Source organism: Telopea speciosissima, chromosome 4 (assembly GCF_018873765.1).
Source record: "Telopea speciosissima isolate NSW1024214 ecotype Mountain lineage chromosome 4, Tspe_v1, whole genome shotgun sequence".
NCBI lineage: Eukaryota > Viridiplantae > Streptophyta > Magnoliopsida > Proteales > Proteaceae > Telopea > Telopea speciosissima.
Window position 1 is genome coordinate 33831987 of NC_057919.1, and position 10054 is coordinate 33842040.

The 10054-nt window shown below is 42.3% G+C and overlaps 1 long non-coding RNA gene across 1 annotated transcript; it reads left to right on the top strand.

The window, feature by feature from the left end:
* The first annotated feature begins 274 nt into the window (after positions 1–274).
* LOC122660074 lies at positions 275–9722 on the top strand. Its single transcript, XR_006332612.1, has 3 exons — positions 275–724; positions 852–853; positions 9712–9722. It is a non-coding gene; the product is annotated as an uncharacterized LOC122660074 (long non-coding RNA).
* Positions 9723–10054: the final 332 nt, after the last annotated feature.

The following is a 10054-nucleotide window of genomic DNA, read 5'->3' on the forward strand; positions in this document are numbered from 1 at the left end:
AACGTAGGATTTGTTTCTAGGTGATTCTATTCCATTTATTCAAACGTCAATTTGCAAGGGTTAACAGAAAGAAAATTGTCATTTAGGAATCACATGAGTTAACCTAGAAGAGAGGTTCCAAATTAGTAGGTGAGGAGACATCTGGGTTTTGAGTAGAGGGTTATTGTCTCCTCTCCTGTGTTCCAACTCTCCCTCGTCCATTTCTCCTCTCACCTTCCTTCCTTCGTCACTTGCTTTAATTTCATTGCTTTTATGTCTATCATACAGCATAAGAACCCTATACATCACTACTGCATCAATCTTCTTCTCTCATCAATTCAAGATTCAAGATTCAATTCCTCAATTTCCAAGCAGGGAAGAAGAAGATAAGCCCTGAAGTTCTGAAAGTCTGAAGAGATGACAGACAGGATTTTTCCATCAAAGTCCACCTCAAACCCTCAAACACTGAACGTCAATGCCAACCCATGATACCCCACCAAGGCTCAGCTATACAACCGCCCCATTTATCGTCCCCAGATCAAGCCCCGTCGCAATTGCCGCAACTGCTGCTGCATCTGCGGTCTCTGGACTACCCTTCTCATCATCGCTCTAATCTTGCTTGCAGCCATCGCCGGCGCTGTCATATGGGCCTCTACCACCCCACCTTCTCTATGACGGCAGTCCGGATCTGGCAATTCAACGTCACCACCTCCAAGGACGGTTCTTCCTCCCAACTCAACTCCAAGTTCAATCACCTGCCTATTACTAAATCTGAGCAATGCCTCCAGCCATTACAGAACTTTTGCTAACTTGTATCTGTTTCTTTAACAGTGTAGGCCAGTTGCTAATACAGTACCACAAAGAAATCGAAGCCGTTCTTGCATGGGATACTTCGACGATGCACTTTACAAAGAAATCGAAGCTTTTTTGCGTGGATTGCAGGTTCTCATCTGCTGTTCATTCGGTTGTTCCTTCTTCCATCTTCAGAGCATTGAAGACGATGATGAATGGTGGTTTATTTTGGGTTTTAACCTTAAGGGTATTATGGGAAGCTCATCAGATAAGGGTACCTTCGCCATTAAGAAAGAGTTAACCATCACTTAACTAGACAGACTTAACAGAGTGGACTAAGTAGTAATAAAATCATTAAATAGGAGGTGTCTGTGATATATTGGAAGTTTTTGGGGTGTCTGTGCCACTCGACCAAACTGCAAGGGGTGTACAAATTTTCTGTATATTAGATTTCGATATTTGTTTTTTCTTTATAAAAAAAAAAAAAAAAAAAAACTAAAAACCCAAGGAAGTTTAGCTCTAGGGTCTGCTCAAGGGTCACCACAATGTTTGTGTAACTACGGTATTACTTGTTCTTTAATTGGGATAACATCGTTGTCTCATCCATTGAACTACACCAATTCAGTGAGTAGCAGCTGCAATCTTGATCTGGCAATGACCTTTCGACCCCATAGAGCAAAGTAGTATCTGCGAAAAATCCAACATAAAAAATCTTCTCTCTCTCATCGTTCTACTTTGACCTTCTTCAATGGTATTGACATCTTCCAGTGTTCTAACAATTCAAATTTCAAATTTGGCCTGGACTAGAAAAATGGCCAGGAAAATCCTAGCTTCTCTTCAATCTTCTTTCATAATTCTTCTTTTTTCCTCCTATCCTGATCTTTCTTGTATTTGATTTCCTTTATACCTGGTTGGCAATTTGATTTATAATTTAGAGTTTTAATTTTCCTTCAAGTAGCAAAGCAAAGTTAGGATGTTTCGCTAAAAACGTGTATTCAGTTTTATTAAATGTTACATATGATTCAGATTGTTTTAATGGAATAACATATGATTTAATTTTTGGGATGTTTCATCTAAAATTATCGCAGTTTGCCTCTGTAGATGGTTAAGGGAAGTCCGTTTTTCTTTATTTCTTCTTTCCCTTTTATTAAATTTGAAACTTTCGAACCATTTTTTCTTCTCTACTGATGAAATATTTACAGACAATTCATAAGAGGGGGGGGGGGGGGGCATCCTATCAATATACATTTTCTTCATGGTTCACATACCTAGAATCCTTCCAGCTTTAAAACAAGCCCCTTGATATGGTCTGCCATTATAGATGAAGAAGATAACTTCATCTATAAACATACAAAAAAGAGTTTCTTTTTTTTTTTTTTTCGTTTTGTAATTCTATTATGTTCTTAGACTTTATGTGATCTGGAGTCACAAATGAACTAGATAGCATAATGTGCAGGGTTGTCCATGGCTGCAATTGTACTAGAGACACAAACAGTCCATAAAGCATTGACATCTTGAATGCAATTTAGTGTTCTCAAATGCTATACCTGCTGCCCCATACTATCTGCCATGAACATGTTATGAGATTGAGAAAAACAAATAATTATGCAGCAGAAAATATAACTAGAGTACTAGAGAACGCCATTCTAATATTTACAACCCTCCCTCCAATTGTATATTGTGTGTACTGATTTCATTAGTTGTCTATTGCTTGATCTTGACTAACTGATAGTCGAAACTCCATGATAGGTGTTGATGATCTAACTGAAAAGCTTTACATACTTCACAAGCTTTGTTTGAGTGTTTGTAGTATCTATTCAGACCCCTCTTATTATACAACGCATGGAGGGCAAACAATAGGTGGTTCTCAGTGTGGTTTGCATGAGAATATATGTTGTACTGCTAATGATGGAATTTCTTTCCTAACATTTTTCCAGTCGCATATATTAATGTCATGTTGACTGTGGTCAATGGATATCCTATACCTGTGATATCTACTAATTGTCATGTTCCTAAATTTCTTCAAATGTTTATCAGTATTTTACAGAATTTGTGCTTTTAGAGTTATGGTTGTGAATTGTGATCTAGTTGAGCTTCAGATATTATGTGAACCTATGACAAAAACAAAGAAGAAATACAATACTATGTAGGCTTAGTTCGAGGAGTAACTTTATTTTAGCGTGCGCACATTAGGCTCTCGTGGCGCAGGATTGCTTTTGGGGTTTCTTCGAGTTTCTGCGTGGGGAAGCCTCCTCAGGAGGATCGCCCCATTGCTGCGACGTCACTTGGGGGCCCCCCTGTGGCTTGCGAGGGCCCTCGACCTTCATTTGCTGCGATAGTCTCTCGGTCTCTCTCGCCTGCTGTTGCGCTAATTGAGTTGAAGAAGCCAGCGACTTTCCATGGGGTCCCGGCGGTGTTTTTCTTAGATGATGAAGTGGCTCTCTCAGAAGGGGCTTTCACCACTTCTCTCATTGCGAAGTGCAGTTATGGGCATCCTTCGTTGTTCGTAATCAAGGAGTTTCTGCAGAAGAGGTTTTACCTGCAAGGAGACGTGGTGGTCTCGGTTCTGGATCGGCGGCAGCACCTCCTTTTGCGCTTCTCTGTTTTGGTGGATTTTGTCAAAACCTAGTTGAAGGAGCAGGTCTCCATTCAGGGCTTCATGCTTCGTTTTATGCGGTGGACTTCAGATTTTGCACCTGGCTGGGAGTCGCCATTTGCGCCGGTGTGGGTCTCCCTTCCAGGTCTGCCGGTGAATTTCTATCAGGGAAACTTTCTCGCCTCCATTGCAGGTTCGATTGGCAGGGTGCTCAAGGTGGATGGAGCGACAGTGAGTTGTACTCGCACAGTGGCAGCTTGAGTATGTATTGAAGTGGATTTAAGGGCCTCCCTCCCTTCACAGGTGTGGGTAGGTTGTGGTTCACATGGGGTTTTCCAGAAAATTGTCTTTGAAAGGCTGCCCTCGTACTGTGGTGGGTGTTCAAAAATTGGCCATGGCGTGGAGGTCTGCAGGAAGGCTCTTAGACCGCGTTTGGTTGGAGGATTCTTCGGAGACGGATTCAACGGAATCCGGATTCCCAAATTTTTGGAGTGTTTGGTTTCTCGGAACCCGGTTCCGTGTTGGATTTCAAGAATCCATGAAAATCCTTTTTTCAGTGTAAATTTGGGAATCCACAAGAATTCGCCCCTTGGGGTGAATTCCAAATCGAGTCCAGGATTCTAGGCCTTCATATAAATGGCATGGATTCTTGTGGACTCCAAAACTCGGGATTGAAACGAAGCACTCCATCTCTTGATTGCTAGGGTTTGGTCTTCAGCGGCTCTTCTCGTTTCTTCTCCAAGGAACCGAAGACGATGCTAGTGTCTGCAACTCTCTTTCTCTCTCTGGTTTGAAACGAAGGTACTTCATCCAAGCGCATTAACAACTAGTGTCTGCAACTCTCTTTCTCTCTTTGGTTTGAAACGAAGGTTCTTCAGCCATCTCGAAACGAAGATTCCGAGAAATCACGACTCTCTTTCTCTCTTTGGTCTTCAGCCATCTCTTCTCCAAGGAACCGAAGACGATCTGCAACTCCAAGGAAGCGCAGGTTCTTTTCTGCTCTCTCCCTCTTTATCGTTCTCGTTTTTTCTCTGTGATGAAGAAAATCTGCAACTCCAAGCGCAAGTTCTTCTCTGCGGTCCCTCTCTATCGTTCTCGTTTTTTGTCTCTGTCTCTCTCTCGGTGTCTATGTAGTTAGGGTTTTTAAAAAAAAAAATGGAATTATTGATTGCTGACTAACTTTTTCCCCATTTCAGGTTCTACGAAGTTCAATACACTCATTTCTCACCAGTTCAGGTTAGTTCTCCATTATTTTCCCTTCTTCCTGGCAGTACCCTGTTTTACCCTTATTTTTGAGCTATGTAATTCTTCCGTAACTTCTTATTTCCTTTTTCTTTTGAACCAAGAGCTTAAGTGCTACCTCTTGGTATCAATTCTCATTGAATTTGATAAAAAAAAAGAAGTCAGATTTAAATCCTTTCATGTCTGTCGAACTAGTTGCTATAGTTTACTTTAGTGTACAATTTAGTGGATTAATGTTGAATCTATACTCTGTTCACAGTGAACATCCCTTTCATCTCAATCTTCTTGTCTTTTCTTTTATTTAAACAAGCTTCATTATTAGATTTAGTCTATTTTGCTTCCTAGTTGTTTTGATCGATTTCTCTAATGGTCAGAGACGTGACAGAATGTGGTCTCAGATATTGATGCCAAATTAATCCGCTATTCTTTCCTGTAATCTGTCTTTTGTTTAATAGCTTCTACTTGTAGATCCGGAAACTTGATTAATTGCTCTCTCGGTGTCTATGTAGTTAGGAACCCAATGTGAGGTATCCTTCTTGAATGCTTCATTTTTGTTAGGGGTTATGTTCCCATATCTTTTGTTTTCTTTGTATTCGTCCGGCTGGGAATACCTTTAGCTCGCCAATATAATTGTGAATAGTTGGAAGAATTTAGAGAGAATAATCTTTTCCTCCACCTTTTCTCACCTTTTAAATAAAACCCCTTAAAATGAATCACAAGGAATTTCAAAATGTTTATGTCCTCAAACATTTGGTTGTCTAGATACATAGAATTTTCTATTACCCATTTATGTCTTGGGCATTCAGTTATTGACTGAGGTCATTTTATTGTTAAATTATTCACTATTTGTTTGTTAAGTGAAGATTCAATTCTTTGAACTTAGCCACATGTACTTACCCTACCGTCTAGTATGGGGGCATATGACAAGTCCTGATTTTTTCATGGATTTTTACCCTATAAAAGCCTCTTGCATTTAGAAGCTGGCCAATCTCACTCAATTTTACAAGGGATGAGACCACTAGTGTGAGGCAATTGAAGTATAAAAGATTCAAAAGAATAAAAGTTTAATGCTAAGTAACCATAGGATCTAAACTTCATGACTTACAACCCTGCTCCTGCATGGAGATGAACACTTCCTAGTTCCTTACTCTGAGGTGTTCGCCAATACAGACAATATCCTCCAACCTCAAAATCATTTAATCCTCCAAAAGCCAAAGTGCATATGCATCTGGATGACAGAGATGACATAGCTATAATTGGACTGCCCTTTATGAAAAGACAAAGAGTACCAATCATGGATCTTAGAAATATAATAACATATCCACAGCTTCTTCCAGAGTTTCACACAAATCACGTCCCATATAATAACACACCCCTCATCAATCCTTTTGCTGTTTTACAATCTAAACTACCAGCATCCTATAACCAAATCAGGGCACACCCAACGCATGAGGAGAACCACCAGACTAGAAAACCCCCTTGCGGTTCTCGTTTTGGGCTGTAACAATGGTTTAGTTCTGGTTCTCCAACTGTGGGTTAGTTTAAAGCGTGTTTGTCTTCTTATTTTTTTATTAATTAGTTTCCTTGTAAAGGCTGGAATCCTTACTATAAATTCCAATCCTTTTTCTATTCTGTTTTGGCAAGTCCTAGTCAGTATAGGACACCTCCTATAGCTTGTGATTAGGAGAGGAGTTTTCCTGGTTTATGTCCTCAAACATTTGGTTGGGCTTGATCAGCCCCTACCGGGCAAAAAACTGGTTGGACTGATACATAATGTGGACAACAATACCCTACTTGTGCTGAGATTAAAATTTGAAGTTGGGTGTTGCCTTGTGATATAACCTAATATATATCAAATAAATGAATAGTTTAGAACCATGGATCAAGGCGCCACCAGTTTTTACAAACTAGTTTTAAAGGACACACTAAATGAGCCTCTTAGTACCCTCTTTGTACTGAAATTTTACTTGTTCTAGCAATCTATTTTTGCTGATTTTTATAACCACTGATCAGAATTGATTGCTCGTATTGTTTCTGTACTCTGATTTCTATTTTGAGTAGTGAATTTACTGTTTTTTACCCCTCTCCTAGCTCCAATAGGATTAGCTCTTAATTTCTAATCTGACCCTTGGACTGAGTTGAAGGAGTGCTCGCAAATACTCCTGGAGTACACTTAAAGGCATTCTTTCACTTTCATCATTTTCTTATCCACTTCCACACATCAGGATTTCCTGCCCCAGGACCTAGTTCCTACTACAAGTAGGCATTTACTCTCATTTCTTCAAGATCAACTTTTTCCTCCACCATAGTTCACTTCACACTACAGGATGACCATACTATTGCTCTAGAAAGGTATACATTCTCTCATTATCACTGACCCGGTTGTAGAGGCTAAGAAGACTTCGCCTAAGAGATTAATACTTGCTCCATATGTCACCACATAACTTTACATTTGAACAATCTATTGGGACGCTGAGGAAACAGTTCAATTTGCTACACAATACCCAGAAAGGGTTTGTTACTGATTCAAAAATCAGAAGACCAGAAAGGGTTTGTTACTGATTCAAAAATCAGAAGACCATATTTGTGGAAATAAGCCTGAAGCCATCCATTTAAGCCTGAATCTGTTGCATTCTGTTAGCAAGTGAGACAAGTATAGGAAACTAGGAAATAAGCCTGAAGCCATCCATTTAAGAAAGCTTTTTTGAGGTTCATTTTGCGGGAACTACCATCTCAAGCTCACCTTAACTCAAGATGCATTTTCCAAGCTCCACGTCAAGGGTCTTTAGCTCAAATTGGTAGAGCACTTGGAACATGCGCATGTTCCAGGGATGGTGGTTCGAATCCACCAATGCCCTTTTTATTCAACTGTTCATAGCATAGTCAGTTATGACACCAATCCACACAAGTACCCAAATTTAATGACATCTTTGAAATTTTACAAAAAATTTATATGCATGTACTTAAATTAAATGGATATGGATTTTTTTATCATATGTAGAGATCTCTGTTGTTTGAAAATGCCCATACTATGAGTTTTGCTTTTTTGAAGTAACATAACACCAATTAGTGCTAATTTTATAATTTTTATGGATACATGAAAAATTGGGAAAGACTTTCTTTTGAGAATTTTAATCCAAATTTTTGATTATCTTATTTTTTATAAAGTCATATTAAATGTATGCATATGTTGTATAACAAAACAAGGTTAAAATATTTTTTCAGACAAAATTCAAGTAGAATCCAACGGACAGACTTAGGGTAACCAAACAGTTGTACATATGGATTCAGTCGAATTCCACCTGACAGAACCAGGGCAACCAAACAGTTTTTCAGCTGGATTCCACCTGACAGATTTTGGGTAACCAAACAAGTTTTTTTATCAGAATCCAAATCCACATGAACTAGATTCTTAAGAAACCGATCCAATTTAAGAATCCGACTCCTACGACACCTTCAACCAAACGTGGTCTTAAGGCTGCTAGCAAGTCCTCTGCACCACCTCTGCAGGGGGGGTGCCCTTGAAGGTCTGGTTTCGGAGGCTGATCATAATGGCTGGCGTGTTCCGGTGCCCATAGGGGAGGGGACTTCTCGTCAGTTGGTGACGACAGTTCAGGGTGCTGCTTCAGGTGGGAAGGGTGGCAGGTGGAGGAATGTTGTCTCGGTGCCTGGGGTGGCTCACACTGGGTTGCCTGGAGCGGCTGCCGTTGTGGCAGAGGTGCAGGTGAGTGATGTGGAGGGTTGTGGGGCCTTAGGTGTGGCTCCGGTGTTGGTCGACAGTCATGCTGGTGTAGTGGAGGGGGAGGGTGGGGCTACGGTGGAATGCGAGACAGGGGCTGATGGGGAGCTGGATGTGCTGGTTGGTTCACCGGTAGGCTTGGCTAATGCAGATGGCTTGGTGGAGGAGAGCGATTCGCTGTTGCTGTAAAGATGTGAGGGTGGGGTAAGTGGCTTTAGGGGCTTGCGATCTCGGTCAGTGGATGTGGGCTCTGGGCCTTATTTTGAAGGGTGTTCGGGTGTGACCAGTTGCAAGGATGACACACAGGTGTGTGAGGAGCAGGTGGGAGTGGTGGATAGCAAGGCTGTGATGGATGGGTTCTTGGCCTTCCAGGCCTCTTTTCAGGGGAGGGTGTGTCGAGCACCTCAGGGTGCTGCTGTGGAAGACGCTGCTGTTCCGTTGGTTTCCCCTATGCCGGTTGGGGGGGCTAGCGGGTCAGGGAACCCGCTGATAAGGTTTACAAGAGGCATTTGCGGGTTCAGAGATGGTTGCCTCCAGTGGTAAGATGGGATCAGCATGGAGGTAGGAGGGGGAGGCAGAGACTACAGAGGGGTGTTCGACAGCTCTGTGGTGAGGAGCTTAGGCGGATTACTAGGTCCATGGGGCTGGCAGGTTCACTTCCTATTGTCCTGTCATGAATTTTATCTTCTGGAATGCCAGAGGGGTAGGGAATAAGCCCACTTCGAGGCGCTTGAAGACTTTGATCAATCTGCATAATGCAGACATTGTTGCCATTGCTGATCCAAAAGCGCAGCCATCGAAAGCGCGCTTGATCCAAAGGAGGATTGGCATGGCTGAGGCTCACGTTTCAGATCGAATCTGGATCTTTTGGAGGGCGTCTTTGTAGGTCCAGGTGGTTGTGGAGGAGCAGTAGTTTGTCTCGGTAGACTGTAGTTTGGGTAGCTCGGTGCGGTTCCTGGTCACCTTTGTTCATGGTCTCTACCCGGTGGGGGAAAGAAGAGAGCTGTGGGAGGCTCTGGTTCAGTTTTCGGTGGGCACTGGGCTACTGTGTGCAATGGGGGGAGATTTCAATGCAATCTTGGCCCCACAAGACAAGGTGGGGGGGGAGGCCAACTTGTTCTATGGTTATGGATGAGTTTGGTGACTGTGTCAGTGCGGCAGGTCTCTTTGATCTGGGCTATGTGTGCAACATGTTCATGTGGTCTAATAACCAGGAGGGTGCTAGTAGGGTGTTGGAAAGGCTGGACCGTTTCTTGGTTAACGTAGCTTGGATGTCAGTGTTTCCACAATGTGAAGTGTCCCACTTGAGTAGGGTGTGCTCGGATCATTCGCCACTTTGGCTTTCTTGCTCTTTCGGTGGGAGTCGGCCTCACTCAGGTTTCAAATTTCAGTAAATGTGGCTACACCATGCTAATTTCTAGGAGTTTGTGAAGTCTCAGTGGGTGGTGCCGGTTAGTGGCACCCCTCTGGTTGCTCTGTATTTGAGGTTGAAACGCTTAAGGGGCTCCCTGCATACTTGGAATAGGGAGGTGTTTGGCAATATTCACCAGAAGGTTAGGGATGCTGAAGATGCGGTCAGTAGGGCAGAGGTGGCAGCGGACCAGGATGCTAGCCCGCAGAAGCGGGAGGGTTTGGGGGAGGCTAGGAGAGTGCTGGAGGGGGTTTTGTTGCAGGAGGAGATTTTTTGGAAGCAGAAGTCCAGAGTT